Below are 13,555 nucleotides of genomic sequence, written 5' to 3' on the forward strand. Positions count from 1 at the left end.
TACAAGATACCCAAAGCATGAAAAAGTCTACTTCATCTTGGACAGGAGCCTCTAGAACTGTGAGAGTTCATAGAGACAATAAACCCTTTCTCTAATAAGTTGACTGTATCAACAAATTTCTTATAGGATATAAAGCTGACTTTTAGTGCAGTCCATTGCTTTATATTTTGATCGATAAATTGGGTATAATAACATGTCATGACATTTTGAGAGAATTACACAAGATGCTATATGTGAAAAGTTTATAATGATGATACAACATATATGATTTGTAACTCAACTAATAAAGTCCCAGAGATAGATATTGGGGTTTAAGCTGAAGCCCAGAGAAGCAAAGCAGCAGGCCAGTAGATATTTCTCACCTCTACCAACGCTCAGACCAAAGGAGTGATTGTGTCCTCTGATTGTGTCTCCAAACTGCACTGCTCTCCACCAAACCTCAGAATCCTAGACTACTCACAACTTCACTGCTCCTCAGATTCTCTCAGACTTCTATGCTTTTTTCAATGTGGCAGTAGACTAATTGTGCAAATCTGAGATCATTTACTTTTTCCTTATATAGCTCTCTAGGGCAGAGATTAAAGGCATGAACTCCTCTTTTATACTGATTCACTCTTGTGTAACCCTGGGTGTCCTTGAACTCAGAGAGATCCATCTGCCTCTGTCTCCTGAGTCCTGGGATTGAAGGTGTGTACCACCACTGCCTAGCTTCTATATCTAACTAGTGTGGCTGGTTTTACATTCTGATCCTTCAGGCAATCTTTATTAAATCATAAATAACATATCACCACATATATGTGTCCATGGTGTCTCGTCTTTCTGTTTACAACATATCATATCATCTACTGTTTATTTTCAGGCATAGAATATATACTCAATAACCAGGGACTGATTGGTCATACTTTCTTTGTTGAGCTTTAAAGTTCTTACAATTTCTTACTTGGTGCACTTAGTCAAAAGTCCATTGAGATGTATCTAGATCCTGATACTAAAAGTATGCTGTAGCATCTTGGCATAGGCCTAGAATACCAGCATTCAAGAATTGGAGACAAAGGATTGCTAGTCACAGGTCAGTCTGGGCCATTTGAAGAGACCTGAACGATGTAGCTTAGCAGCTACAGCTTACAGTGCTGCAATAAGTAAACAGACAAATATTGTGAAAGACCATTAGTGTTTGACCTTGTCTTGAGTGCCAACCACTAACTGTCAATGGCATGGCATTATGCTTTATGCTGAGACCCTCTTCCACTAGAGAGATGAGTTTAGGAAAAATACCTGTTTAACCACTTTCCTTACTGTGCAGTTCAAACAATCTATTTCTTGCTACATCCCCTATAGTCTTTTTTTTTTTTTTATTAAGATAAACTCTTTTCTTCTTCGCAAGGCATCCACCCAAACTCAGCACTGGATATAAATGTAGCTAGGGTTTTCACTTATTGACACTGTCGGGAAGGACTTTGGCAGATTTAAAGCAATGCTCTAAATGCCCACAAAAGATGCAATTACACTTACAGGACAATATTTCTGGTTTTTGCTGACACCTATATCCAAATCTGCCTCACCCATGCATTTCCCAAGTATGCCAGGGACACCGGCTTCCCAGGGTGAGCAACCAGCATCTGTATGGAATGAATGCGTGGGCAAGGGACAAAGACATAGCCTCCATTCTACCTCTGCATTCTGTAAGTATGATCAGAAAGATGCAGGCCTGACTTGTGAATTCAGGAGTGATAGCATGCAGGTTGTCACTATAGGGACAGACTTCCCTGGCATACCTACCTCATCTGAAATCATAAATTTGATTGCAGACCATTTTGATCTATTTTTATTGGTACCTTGAGATTTTTTAAATATCCTCACACTTACACACTCACTACTACTATTTTAAAATCAGACCTTGTTTTTTTTTTTTTTAAACATTAACCACCAGATCTTGTTACCTTCTTGGTTTTAAAACTAAGGATGTGTGATTCTTTAAGTTTTCTTTTTAATATAATTTAATTAATTCTTTGAGGATGTAGTAAAATATATTTTGATCCCATTTACTTCACATTCCTCCTACTAATTGTTCCTAGGTCCATCCCTTCCCAATTTTGTATCCTTTCCTCTCTTTATTTTCTCTTTTTTTTTCCCCTCCATAATCCACTGAGTCCAACGTGTGCTGTAGCTTGATTAGTCTACGTGGGGCCAATCTCAAAAAACAAACAAATATCCACCACCACTATCAAAACCTAACTATCCCATCCCCCCAAAGCCATCAGCTGACAATATCTCCTCAGGGGTGGGAGCTTGTGAGTCCCTCCCATTACTGGGGAGCTTTGAAAAGGTTCTATTACAGAATCATTATCATCACCACCATCACTACAAACACTTGCACAAGCATTCAAGCAGTTAGAGTACTAACAGTAAACTTATTTATAAAATATGTGAATGACACATTTTATTTTCATGACAACTCCCTGAGGCAGAGTATATCAATATTTCCATCTCACTGATGACACTATTGAGTCCCAGAAGACTGGAAGGCATGTACCTATTAGTGGGTAAATAAAAAAGAAAAAAGAAAGAAAGAAAGAAAGAAAGAAAGAAAGAAATTAGCGTGACTTTTTAGGCTTTACATGATAAAATAATAAAAATTTGTATGGAAATCACATTGCTTTGCAGTTCTGGAGGCCGGAAGTCTGAAATCAAGTTGTTTGCAGATTTTGCAGGTCTGTCATCCTGAATCCCTTAGGAAAGGAAAACCTTCCTTGACTCTAGCCCTCAGCTTCTGAGAACCCCTCAGCTTCTGACAGAATTGATCACCTGCACCTGTGTCTTCCCCTCACCTGTATCTTCCCCCTCACCTGTGTCTTCATCCTCACCTGTGTCTTCATCCTCACCTGTATCTCCCCCCTCACCTGTGTCTTCATCCTCACCTGTGTCTTCATCCTCACCTGTGTCTTCATCCTCACCTGTGTCTTCATCCTCACCTGTGTCTTCCCCTCACCTGTGTCTTCATCCTCACCTGTATCTCCCCCCTCACCTGTGTCTTCATCCTCACCTGTGTCTTCATCCTCACCTGTGTCTTCATCCTCACCTGTGTCTTCATCCTCACCTGTGTCTTCATCCTCACCTGTGTCTTCATCCTCACCTGTGTCTTCCCCTCACCTGTGTCTTCATCCTCACCTGTGTCTTCCCCTCACCTGTGTCTTCATCCTCACCTGTGTCTTCCCCTCACCTGTGTCTTCATCCTCACCTGTGTCTTCCCCTCACCTGTGTCTTCATCCTCACCTGTGTCTTCATCCTCACCTGTGTCTTCCCCTCACCTGTGTCTTCATCCTCACCTGTGTCTTCCCCTCACCTGTGTCTTCATCCTCACCTGTGTCTTCCCCTCACCTGTGTCTTCATCCTCACCTGTGTCTTCATCCTCACCTGTGTCTTCCCCTCACCTGTGTCTTCCCCCTCACCTGTGTCTTCATCCTCACCTGTGTCTTCATCCTCACCTGTGTCTTCATCCTCACCTGTGTCTTCATCCTCACCTGTGTCTTCATCCTCACCTGTGTCTTCCCCTCACCTGTGTCTTCCCCTCACCTGTGTCTTCATCCTCACCTGTGTCTTCCCCCCACCTGTGTCTTCATCCTCACCTGTGTCTTCATCCTCACCTGTGTCTTCATCCTCACCTGTGTCTTCATCCTCACCTGTATCTTCATCCTCACCTGTGTCTTCATCCTCACCTGTATCTTCCCCTCACCTGTGTCTTCATCCTCACCTGTATCTTCCCCTCACCTGTGTCTTCATCCTCACCTGTGTCTTCATCCTCACCTGTGTCTTCATCCTCACCTGTGTCTTCATCCTCACCTGTGTCTTCATCCTCACCTGTGTCTTCATCCTCACCTGTATCTTCCCCTCACCTGTGTCTTCCCCCTCACCTGTGTCTTCATCCTCACCTGTGTCTTCCCCTCACCTGTGTCTTCCCCTCACCTGTGTCTTCATCCTCACCTGTGTCTTCATCCTCACCTGTGTCTTCCCCCTCACCTGTATCTTCCCCCTCACCTGTGTCTTCATCCTCACCTGTGTCTTCATCCTCACCTGTACCTCCCCCTCACCTGTGTCTTCATCCTCACCTGTGTCTTCATCCTCATCTGTACCTTCCCCCTCACCTGTGTCTTCATCATCACCTGTGTCTTCATCCTCACCTGTGTCTTCATCCTCACCTGTATCTTCATCCTCACCTGTGTCTTCACCTTTATGACTATGTATGTGTCTGCGTCTTCACCTGGCATTTTCCCATGTGCTGTGTCTGCCAATGATTCCTTCTTATAAGAATTTGAGTCATATATAGGTCAAAGCCTTTCTTACTGACCTCATCTTAACTTGATTACATTGACAAAGACAGTGTCTCAATTAAGATCATTCATGCTGCCACAAGTACTTCCCTTAGGACAGCAACAGATCTTTCTCTATAACACAAACCTAGTCTCTTTTGCTATAACATGTACTTAAAAGAAACAATCAAATCTTTCCTCGATTTATTTTGCTTTCCATGTCCTCTCAGTCAGTGGAGACAGACAGATTCCTGAGGTATTCATTTTATTAAGGGTGGACTCCATTGAACACTGGATTTCTAGCCTTTTAATAGTCGTGTGACCTTGTTGTCTCCATGAAAGCTCACCAACAGATGAGACTCTGCTAAACAAAAGAAAATATGTTTATTCTAAATTTTTACTTGGGATTATTTTCTATCTAAAATATTCAGAAAAGCTGCTTTGCCCCCAGTAGAGCTGACACAAGAGAAAACAGGGATTTCCCCAGGTTCTTGTTCCACACAGACCCTAGGGAGCTGGGGCAGTTGCTAAGCAAGGATTGCTGTTCTTTCCCAGATAGGGGGTGCAGAGATTGCTGAATCTTCAACATCTGAGCTGGCAGCCCAGGACATTTTCACCTGTCTCTGCTCCTCTGGGCACAGATTCTGCCACTAGACTGCTGGGGTAGCCAGACTAGGATCTTTTTAAAGGTTAGCAAGTTTGTTGCCATCTGTCTTTCTTTCTGTGTGTGCACGATCCTCACGATTCTGTACAATGTGCAAATTTGGAACCTCCTGGGGACAGTGCTGAGGGGATAAACCTGAGCTGTGGTTCTCAGTCACCCAGGGATCCAAGAGCACAAGGAACTAATGGCTGCATGCATCTTGGAAGAGCAATGGAGTGTCAGGGAAGGGCATGAATAACTGGGCCTAAATCTTACAGTTTTATGGGACAGATTGGTTCACATTCTTAATTGTTCCCCTATAAAATTTGAGGACTGTGAAACATACATGCATTACCCAAGTCATGCAGCCAAGAAAAAGTGAAGTTGAAGGAGGCACTTAGGTCTCCTAACCCCAATACAGTTCAATAAACTAATGAATTGGTACATTTCATGAGCTTTTGCAATATGCTTTCAAAGACATTTTATGTTTTCATGCCAACAAAATAGCAATAAGAGAATTGACATGACTCCATCTAGTGTCACACCATCTGCAGCATGTGTCCTTCTTCCAAACACATCAGAATTTAATTCTGCAAGCAGTCTCTTTTTATTCTTAGGTGCTTCTGTGTATTTGCTATACCTTATATTCTGCATGGAGTTAGCAAAGTTCAGAGTTAATTTTTCCCTAACTGGTTTCTGCTGTGCTATCATAGGCACAAACCAAAATAAAGGCATGCAACTTTTCGTAAAAGAAGGTGTTGCAATGACAAGTATTTATCCCCTAGGCCTTGGATAATCAATGGATACTTGCTCCCTTATAGGAAGCTTTAGATAAGTTTCTGTCAGTGGCCAATGTTCTTTAAACTTATGGATATTGCAGGTTACCCATATTAAAAGAAAGAAAAAAAGAGATGTTGGCTCAGCATTCAGACTAGTAGCTTTTACGTTCAAAATACAAGGCTCCTGGATATAAGTAAACATTTGGGACAGAGAAACAGTAGCACTGTGTTGAGGAATCTTACATCTCCATGGCATCTGACTGTAAGAGAACCCATGATTGTGAATACTTTGCAGTAGAACCTGAAACAAACTATTAAAAAGAAATAATCTTTTGTCAATTACTCATTTTCATACATCAATCACATGATATCTATTCCCTGCCCTGTGATTTTCATGAACGTTGTCCCTTTTGGCCCCTAGCCCTATTAAGCAGAAATTGACCCATTTTTTTCCTTTCAGATTGTGAAACTATGACTTCATATGTTGTAGCATGCAGTGTGTATGTGAAAGGGGGGTTCTTGGGTTCTCTGAAGACTAAACTACAGGGAGTATGGCACCAACCACTAGCTTGTTCTCTTTCCTAACTGAAAATATAATCGTGTTTGCTTGATTGAAGACTTTTAGATTTTGTGTATTCATTTGCTTCACAAATGATTGATGAAATATATGTACATCACATTTGGGACAGAGTTGCTTGAAAGAAAAATAACATCTCAGGTTTGTCTGCTTGCTGGTTGTTTAGGAAAAGTCCTAGTCTAACATAATACTTTCACTTCTCAACTATGAACTAGGTGTGTGTATATATATATATATATATATATATATATATATATATATATATATATGAACTAGGTAAATTTATATCCTAGTGGAGTCTATAAATCATGACTTTAAATAATGGAATTATCACTGGAGATTTTTTTCTTTTGAATTTGATGGTCAGAGAGGGAATTTACTGAGCTAAGTCAAATTATGTCTAAATTACTCACTTAAACTATTGTTGATCTCCATGTAGCATAAGCTCAGAATAATTTACAGCCCAGATACAAACGCTTCATCTTTAGTTTGCATAGCATGGCTGAGGACAAAGAATGACCTGACCCATGACTTCAAAAAGCATCTTTCAAAATGAAACACATCTCTTGAAGCTTTTCACTAGCTCCGTGTGGGTTCATCTTTTTCTTTACCAAAGGAAAAGCTGTTTCAACAATGAAAGTAGAAAAGCATCAATTTTTCTTTGTTATGTCTTTCCTTTGTTTCCATTTTATCAAATGCCATCTGGAAAACATGGAGAAATGTACTGTATGTGATATATGAACTTGCTTCGTAGCATCATTGGGAAGAGGGGGGAGCTAAAAGCTCAGTAAAGCGAAAATTATAGGATGAGCTGGTGGCTTTTAACAAGCTAATGATAGGACCATCAGCAAGTTCAGGGTAGTCCCCAACATCATATGTGCCTTCAGCTGTTTTTGTTTTATGGTTTGTTGGGTGGTTAGGATTTATGCATGCGTGTTTCTGAGAGCACAGATAGATACCATAGTAATTAGAGTCAGGCTGGATTTATCATTGCTATAGAATGTGTACAGAGTGAATATATTATAGGCAAGTGGGCCTAGAGATTAATTTATGCTCACTTTACAATTTACAAGAGTCTTTTTATTATTTTTTCTAAACTCATTTTAATTTTACCCATGTCTTTCCTGGGAATTGGAAGGAAAACAATTGGTCATTCCTGATGCCACCAGGCTGTTTCTGTGTCTTTTATCCTTAGTAAGATCTTTGCACTTCCAAGTGTGCCTCTAATGGGTTTTATGATAAGAGCCAAGTGATGTCTGAGAAATTACGTTTCACAATGGCACCCACAGGGGGTGACAGAACAACTGAATAATATTTAATTGTCCTTGAGCTATGTGTCCACTTAGAAGGACCTGTGACCTCCGAGTCACTCTTTCAAAGTTGATATTCTTCTAGAACATTGGTTGTTTGTGTTGGCCTGGACAGAGTTCCTGCCCATTAGTTCAGACAGTTCTTAGGAGGTGTTTGCATTAGCTAGTACCCTGCTGATGGAGCTGCTGAGCTCAGCATCATCACATTGACACATGAGATGTTTGCATCAAGCTTTGGGGCTGCTTCTCAGTGAAGTCAGTATTTTTAGATTTAGTGTTGACCAATTACCTGGTTGTTACCTATTTTGCAAGGAGCTTTCTAGATGACAGCTTCCTTTCAACTTGGTAGTTAAATTTTTCACTAATGATACCTCACAGTATGCATTATGGATGCTTTGCCTTTCATGGTTTAATTTTTTTTTAAAGATTCCCTTTTATCTGTGTGTCTGTGTGTAGAAAGGTTATTAGTTCTTGTGTAGGTCAGAAGAAGTTGTGGGATCCCCTAGAGCTGGAGTTACAGATGTCTGTGAGTCACCAGATATAGGTTCTGAGAACCAAGCTAGGTTCTGCACAAGAGCTAGGTAGATAGATGCTCAGTGGTTAACACTGAATTCAGCTCTTGTGTAGAACCTAGTGATTCCCAACCTGTGGACCACAATCATTTTGGCAAACCATTATCTCAAAAAAATTTACATGTTAATCTATAACAGTAGAAAAATTACAGTTCTAAAATAGAAATGAAGATATTTTCATGGGTGGGGGTCACCACAATTTGAGGAACCGAATTAAAGGGTTACAGCATTAAAAAGGTAGCCCATTGAAAAAATGAGTTGCACTCAGAGAAGTTTACTTTGGCTAAACTGCTAATATTAATAAAGTGTTTCTTGCCTATAGAACTCTAAAACACTCTTTACTGAGGTAATGGCAATTGTTGAGTTGGTCAAATAATTTTTCTATTAATCGAGGAGATTGGGTTTCAATAGATTTATCTATATAATTTTAAAGGATTTATTTTATGTTAACTGCACTCTCTGCATGAATATATGTGTACCACATGTATACAATACCTGTGGAATCCAGAAGAATACATAAAATTCCCTGGACTGGGATTATAAGACAATTTTGAGCCACTATATGGATACTGAGAATCTAACCTGGGTCCTCTGCCAAAGCAACAAGTGCTGTTTACCTCTGAGCATCTCTCTAGCTTCCTGTCTAGATTTTTAATAAGAATGCTGTAGGCCCCTCATCTGTTTGGTTTGATTTTCTTTTCATGGCTCACTTACCCACACTCAACCTTTATTACTGTTATTATTATAACTCTTATTGTGTTTAGTTTATAAATTAAACACTGTCTAGTATATATGGGAGAATATATGATGAAAGAAAATATCATATATATATATATATATATATATATATATATTGTTATTGGCTTCAGGTGTCAACAGAGATAATTTTTTAATATGTCCCCTGTAGATTGGGTGAATACTATATTATTGCCATTTCCCCTACTTATATTTGAGGAATTGCTGTCTGATTAAAAATTAAAACTATTATAGTAAAAAAAAGAGCTTCACTTTGATGATAAAATTATATTAGAATAAAAATGGTCCCCAACCATGAATAGAGGTTGGCTATGCAGCAGAAGCAGAGAGATCATTAGAGCTCACATTCCAGATATCTTACCCATCTAGTTTGGAGGGGACCTATGCATGAATGTCCCTCTGCTGACATATCCTCCATCACTGAATAATTACTAAATTGCTTTAGCTTTGTTTTCTGTATACAAAGCTAGTTCCTTTCTCTATTGCATTATGTTGATGTTAAGATTGAGAAAAAAAAATGCTGTATGCTGTGGCTCAGGAGGTGGTTTTCTATCAGTATTAGCATCCTTCTAAGAAGTATCCTCACAGTGTGCATGAAAATGAATGAAAAGCAGCTTCCCCAAGAGGGTTCACTAAACCTTTCTTTTTCTCTAACCCTCTCCCCCTCTCTTTTACACACACACACACACACACACACACACACACACACACACACACACACACCATGCCCCACATTTCTAATTATCCATCATGGATATAGAGTCAAAATTTCCATGTTAATGGCCCAGCTTCTTACATGATGGAATAAGATTACAGAGCTGTTCAGTAATAGTCATTTCTCCTAGGGGTTAACATTCAGGTTCCCATATAAGTCAGGCATCCTACACTAGTTGTATCATCACTGACACAAAAGTATATCACTTCTAAACAAAAGCTGGTAGACCTAGTCAGTGCCTTGTCACAAGCCCCTTTGCCATATCCTGAAGCAGCAGCCCATGAACAGAGCTTTCTTTCCCCCATTTAATGTTGGACATATGATATGGCTCTAATAGTCCTTTGTAGATTAGAACCATGGAGAGCTGAGGGCTTGTCTGGCCATCATCTGGGCTGATCCAGATGATACTATACCTTTTAGACCTTTAGGGAATGTCACTGAAATTTAGGTAGTCCAGTGGGGGTGGGGGGGACTAGCAATCTTAGCCTTCATCATTTAATGTCAGGATGGGATAGGGTTCAAAGCCCAAAAAGCGGTGATTAGTTTAAGTATAACATATACAATGAATTTATTTTAATACTTTTGCATTATTAATCTACATTAAGTATGCAAAATACTGGGTTTAGTTGTAATATTTTCAAACATGCATATAACATACATTGGTCATATTCTCCTTCCTTGCTATCCTCCATTACTATCCCACTCTGATCTCTTCTGATCTCTTTTCTTTTCCAATAGTCCCCTCATATATCTACCCTCTTGATTCCATATATGACAGAAAACATGGAAAATACTTGTCTGGATCTAGTCTAGTAGATTTCACTCAACACCATGATCTCCAGTTCCATCCATTAATATTCAAATGTCCATGCAAATGGCATGATTTCATTCTTCTTCATTATCGGTGAATAATACTCTATGATGCACATATACTACATTGTTTTATTCATTAATCTGTTGATGAACCCTTAGGTAGATGCAAAGCTTGGCTGCTGTGAATGGTGCTATCATAAGCTGGGATATACCTTTATGTCTAGTGCACACTTTTGGGTGTATATCTGTACATATGTACTAACTCTCATTTTTTAAAGCATCCTCTGGTTGATTAGATAAAAGGCATTTGAAGGACAGACATTCTAAAGAAAAATATAAGTGGCTTGTCTCAAATGTCTCAGGAGAGGTCTTTCTCAATACTGTCTTGGTGGTGGGAAACTGGGCTATATATGTACGAGAAACCATTAAGAAGCACAGATTAAAAAAAAAAACTGCTGCTTGGTATAAGCAAGAAAATTATCTATATGCTTAATTCTATTGTCATTTCCAAAGCTATGTGCTTAATTCTATTGTTGTTTCCAAAGCAAAGCCTTTGTCTAGGGATTCTCAAACTCTCATTGCATGGAGAGATTGCTGAGAAAGATCGCTGGGTCCCACATCCAGAGTTTCCAGTTTGGAAAGTCTGGAGTCAGGCCCCTTTATTGATGTTCCCAGTAGGTATCCAGGTGATGCTGTTGCTACATAGGCCATCCTGTGAGAACCTCTGCCTGCATCCCTGCAGGTGTGCTGAGGACATTTTCCTTAAAAGCAGTAAAAGTCACTGAAGGAGGCATGTATTCTGCTCACTGAGGACATGACATCCTTGCTCATGTGGAAGCAAGCAATTCTCTTTCCCCTCTGAGAACAGGCACCATGCCAGGTAGCATGAAGGCAGCCTGGCCAACTCCAAGCTTCCTACTCAGGAACTACTGCCACAGAGAGCACATTCAAGCATCCCCCAGCCTCCATCTACATTTGTCTCAGTTGCATGTTCAATGCATGATGATGATGAACAAGGAACTTGCTGAAGCTTATGAAATTTTAGGCATAAAAATTGAAAGAGTATAGAGTGGTAGGGGATGCTTCCTTTCATCCATTGACCACACGATTCAACAAATGAATCTCCAGAAGTGACATGTATCAACATTGTGAAGCCCAGGAGGGCCAAATTGTGGGTATCAAGACCTATGCACAAGCAGATTGAGTCTACATTCCTGAAGGATGAAAATGCCATGAAGATTTCTATCTCAGTCCAGCAAGGGAAGGAATTACAGAATCTGTGAAAATGGTTAGGAAGCTTTCATGGCCATGGCAGGCCTGCAGATTTTGTCATTTGTGGTTTGGGCAACAAAGAGAAAAGGTCACCCAAGTTTTCACAGTCGTTAAGAGCTACATAGAATAGGAAATGAGCTGCCTATTTAAAAAAAACAGAGAATGGTTACAAAATGATTTAAAAATCACAAAATTGGAGGAGTAATGAGCAAAGGGGTCAAGATCAGGCTGGAGAAACCCACAGAAACAGCTAACCTGAACAAGGGGGAGCTTATGGACTCCAGTCTGATAGCTGGGAAACCAGCATAGGACTGACCCCGACCACCTAAACACGGGTATTAGTTAGGAGGACTGGGTAATCTATGGTACCTCTGGTAGTGGCTCAGTATTTATCCCTAGTATATGATTGAACTTTGGGAGCCCATCCCTAATAAAGTGATACTCTCTCAGTCTAGGCACATGGGGGGAGAGCCTGGACCCTGTTCCAAATGATATGACAGATTTTGAAGATCTCTCCCGGAAGGCCTCACCCTCCCTGGAGAGCAGAAAGGAGAAGGGATGGGGGTTGGTGGAGGAAGGAAAGGTGAGGGAACTGGGATTGACGTGTAAAACAAACTTGTTTCAAATTTAAATAAAAATATTATCAAAAAAATAAAAATCACAAATTTATTCTGAGTTACACGAGACATAGTGTGCAGTAATCTAGCATAACTTCTCAACCTCTTTGAAAAACATAGAAATACGTAAACCCACAAGGCTGCCAGTAATACCACGTTTTATGGGGACAGCAGTGGTGGGCCAACTAAAGGGACTCTTAGTTGTAGATGGAAATTAATTATCGTCATTGATGGAGGATAGTTTTGCATCTTCTTTAGTGACTTCCATCCTTGTATCACCTCTGAATGTCCTGAGGTTATGGAATAGATTGAGCAAATTGGACTTGCATGTAAAGAAACTGTGAAGGAGATGTCTATGTGGATAGCATATGCAGCAGCTCACCCTGGGGAGCAGACCAAAACTCCATAGGACAGTTTCTCTCTGTCATCTACAGAAGGAGAATAACCAACTGGCACATGGTTACCTTATATAATAATCCATTGTAGCAATAATCAACCAAGGATGGGACCTTCTTTAAAAGTGTGTGTCTTATGGATGAAGGGGAAGCTAAGGAAGATGAGGTGAAGTCAGCTAATGAGTATAGAACTTAAATGGAAGAATCTCCCACATCTTGGAGGTCTTTCAAGAGAGTTAATCTCCTGCTCCATTATGTACAACAGTCAGTTTCACAAAGTTTCATGACTTATTTAAGAAAAATAACTGGGAATCAAGATCAGTTCTATGGGCTCTTTGTATGACTAATTAGTACTCTACAAGGGTACACTAAAAGTTTTGTGGCTGAATGGATTTTTATGTTCAAGGCTACTTCCTTTATCAAAAGATAAATGGTGTTTTATAATCATTGGTAGACTAGACAAATATATTATTGGATTCATGATAGAATCATTATATTGATGTTTCCTCCTGATTTTAAAATGAACATAATTATATAAGTTCCTGAATCTTCTGTGGAACCTAAATAATTTGCCTACTAAGCCTGATGACAATGCCTTGTGCTGTTTGCCTGGAAAATTAAAAAAGAAAGAGAGGAAGGCTCAGGCTATCCATGAGACACCAAGATATGTGAAACAGAGCATAACTGGATACATGCACTAGCCCAGCCATAACACGTGAGAAATAAGGTTCACTGGGACTCAGTATAATTTGAGTGAGTTTTATACCGAGAGAATTCACTTACACATGAAACAGATGAC

The sequence above is a fragment of the Phodopus roborovskii genome, unplaced genomic scaffold, assembly GCF_943737965.1.
Source record: "Phodopus roborovskii unplaced genomic scaffold, PHOROB, whole genome shotgun sequence".
Lineage (NCBI taxonomy): Eukaryota > Metazoa > Chordata > Mammalia > Rodentia > Cricetidae > Phodopus > Phodopus roborovskii.